The following is a 4,045-nucleotide window of genomic DNA, read 5'->3' as shown; positions in this document are numbered from 1 at the left end:
AAGGTGACTTCTACACTTTCCCTGGAATGAATTAGACCACTTGATTAGCGTTTCACTTGCCTCTTAAGCCTTTAAAAGCTCAACAAAAACATAACAGATATTGTGCATATAAGATGTGCATTAAAATAAAAAGCAAAATTGTTAAGAAATTAGCTGTAAATAGCTCCCAAGTTAGTTCCTTCCAGGTGGAAACGTAGTCTCATTCATAATTGTATCCACCACAGGGATTAACATAGTGCCTGGCACTGGGTAGGTATTTGATTGAGTTTCTTATAATTGAATTGAAAAGAGTGTATAAACCAAGTTGAAAGGAATTAATGGAGGCAATTCATTGTAAACATATTTAACCGAGGAAGTTACATCCTGCCTACACCTCGGTCACCAAGCTGTTGATCTCATGTGGCTGTCTTAATTTGAGAACTAAGGCCACCTACTTTTTCCTATTAACAGAAAGGGTAGCTATGCCAAGCCTTATTGCTTACCTCTTCCCCAACACAGGGGTTCATATCATAGGGCTTTTAATACAAACTCTTTTTTTTTTTTGAGACGGAGTCTCACTCTGTCCCCCAGGCTGGAGTCCAATGGCGCAATCTTGGCTCACTGCAACCTCTGCCTCCCAGGTTCAAGGGAATCTCCTGCCTCAGCTTCCTGAATAGCTGGGATTACAGGCGTATGCCACCACGACTGGCTAATTTTTGTATTTTTAGTAGAGACAGGGTTTCACCATGTTGGTCAGGCTGGTCTCAAACTCCCGAACTCGTGATCCGCCCGCCTCAGCCTCCCAAAGTGCTGGGATTACAGGTGTGAGCCACCATGCCAGGCCGCAAATTCTTTTAAAAGCAGAAATCCAGTTTCTGGCAACAACTGACTCTTTTTTTTTTTTTTTTTTTGAGACGGAATCTCGCTCTGTCGCCCAGGCTGGAGTGCACTGGTGTGATCTCAGCTCACTGCAACATCCGCCTCCCAGGTTCAAGTGATTCTCCTGTCTCTGCCTCCTGAGTAGTTGGGATTACAGGTGCCCACCACCACCATGCCCAGCTAGTTTTTGAATTTTTAGTAGAGACTCCTGTCTCTGCCTCCTGAGTAGCTGGGATTACAGGTGCCTGCCACCACCACGCCCAGCTAGTTTTTATATTTTTAGTAGAGATGGGGTTTGGCCATGTTGGGCAGGCTGATCTCGAACTCCTGACCTCAGGTGGTTCACCCTCCTCGGCCTCCTAAAGTGCTGGGATTATAGGCGTGAGCCACCATGCCTGGCCAACAACTGACTCATTTTAAATGATCAAATCTTGTGTGTAGTTACATGGTGTAACATTTTTCAAGCAAACTGTTCTGCTGAATTCTTCTTTTTAGTAAATGCAATTTATCAAATATTGGTTGCCAACAAATATATCCCAATGTTGTCTCCTCAATCATTCCTATTTTAATCTTGAGGGCTCTGCTTTTACGAAAATGTTTACACAAGCCATAAATTTGGCCTCAAAACATGTTTCTTGGTAACATAAATTTACCCATTTGGATGCAATAGAAAAATCAAGAGGTAGTTTGTTCCTAAAATTTGGCCCACTATCCAATAAGAGATTAAGGAATCCTGGGCTATTGATGTAGAGGAGGCTCTGCACTCTCACTCTGCTATCGGGACTACTACACATCACTTCCCTCCTGCTGCACTTGTATGAATAATGAAAATCAAACTGTCTATGCCAATTAAAAAGCTAAGTTTTAAAGTGCAAGCTCTCTTAAACTTTTTTATTATTGTAAAATAACACAGTTTTTTAAATTAATGTACAGAAGGCTTTAAATTGAAAAGCAATTCCCTCCCCACACCACACTTCAGACCACCACCAATCCCCCCAGTCTCATTCTTCAGTAGTAATCAGTATGAACAATTGATTAGATATTCTTCCAGAAATTTTTGATACATATACATATTGTACATACATATGTACAATATGTATATATTTTGATACATATACATATGTACAATAATTGTGTTGCACACAAATAAATAATATCATACATAGTGGTTTACAACTTGCTTTTTCAACTTATATATCTTGTATATCTTTCCCAATGAGAACATATATAATATCTCATTCTTTTAGCACCTGCATAGTATTCCATAATTTACAGTCAATTTAACTGGTTCCCTATCTATGGATATTTGATTGTTTCTAGTTTTTTGCTACTACAAATGATCATCCATGTACATATTTCTTAAAGTACATGTGAGAATTATTGGATGAAAGATAACATGTGGAAATGTAAAATAGTGCACCCACTTTGGAAAACAACCTGACATTTCCACAAAAGGTTAATTGTACAGTTGTCATATAACCCAACAATTTCACTCCTAGGTATATATGCAAGAGAAATGAAAATACATTTGCAGGCAAAAAGTTGTACATGAATGTACATGCCAGTATTATTCCTAAAAGCCAGAAATTGAAAACAACTGAAATGTCCATCAACTAATGAGTGGATAAAGTAAGTGTAGTTTATACATACACACAACTTCATTATACATACAATGAAATATTCCTCAGCCATAAAAAGGAATGAAGTACTGATTGATGTTGAAACATGGATGAACCTTGAAAATATTATGCTAAGTGAAAGTTTACATATTGTGTGATTCCATTTATATGAAAAGTTCACAATAAGCAAATCCATAGCCAGGAGCTGGTGAGAGGGTGGGAAGTGGAGAATGAGAAGTGACTGCGAATGAGTACGAATTTTCTTTTTAGAGTGATAAAAATATTTTAGAATTAGATAGTGGTGATGGCTGCATAGCCCTGTTAATATACTAAAATACATTGACTTGTACACTTTAAATGAGTAAATTTTGTGGTATGTGAATTATACCTCCATAAAGCAATTTCTGAAAAAAAGGTAACACGAAGCCTTTGAAAGAAGGGTCAGTCTGGAATATATACGGTCCACGGGAGTACTTTTATCCTGGGATATTCCCTACACACCCAGAAAAACTTTTTCTTTATCAATTTCTCCCACAAGACAGTTAAAATGTTTTTCCTCATTTCCTAAAGGAAATGTCTGCATTTAAATTTGAAGAGAAAAAATTAAATCAAAGATTAGCTTTCAGAAACAAGCTTAAATGTCTTTTTTATAGTTTCTGTGTTGCTGTTTTTTTTTTTTTAATTATAAAAGTAGCACATACTCACTGTACGAAATTTGGAAAAGACATAAAATCCTGAAAAGAAGAAAGTAAAGATTACCTGTCATCCTACCACCCAGATATAATCATTGTTAACGTTTAAGTGTGTCTTCTTCTAGTCTTTTAATATACTTTTGTGTATGAAATTGAGATTATACTCTGTATACACAGCTTGGTATCTTACTTTCTTATTTTAATATTATGATATCATGAACATTTTCTCATTTCGAAACATGATTTTTAACGGCTACATAATTTTCTATTCTATGCCTATACCATCATTTATTTAACCAGTTTCCAATTTGAGGGTATTTAGTTGTTTCCAATTTTTGCTGCTTCAATTGTTTGTGTAGCTAAATCTTTTCACACATCCATAATTATTTTCTTAGGATAAATACCTAACAGTGCAAATGCTGGGTCAAAAGATATGCACATATTAAAGCTTTTGGTATGTATTCTCAAATTGCCTTTCAGAAAGTCTACACCAATTAATACCTCCACTAGAACTGTATTTGAGTGTCTGTTTTTGTATTAACCAGGCCAACACCAGCTATGGTTATTTGTTTTTAATTTTTTTTTTTGTTTGAGACGGAGTTTCGCTCTTGTTGCCCAGGCTGGAATGCAATGGCGCGATCTCAGCTTGCTGCAACCTCTGCCTCCCGGGTTCAAGCAATTCTCCTGCCTCAGTCTCCCAAGTAGCTGGGATTACAGGTGCCCACCACCATGCCCAGCTAATTTTTTTGTATTTTTAGTAGAGATGGGGTTTCGCCAGGCTGATCTCGAACTCCTGACCTCAGGTAATCCGTCTGCCTTGGCCTCCCAAAGTGCTGGGATTACAGGCATGAGTCACAGCACCTGGACTGTTTTTAA

The sequence above is a fragment of the Colobus angolensis genome, unplaced genomic scaffold (assembly GCF_000951035.1).
Source record: "Colobus angolensis palliatus isolate OR3802 unplaced genomic scaffold, Cang.pa_1.0 Scaffold161, whole genome shotgun sequence".
NCBI lineage: Eukaryota > Metazoa > Chordata > Mammalia > Primates > Cercopithecidae > Colobus > Colobus angolensis.
This window is presented reverse-complemented; position numbering follows the sequence as displayed.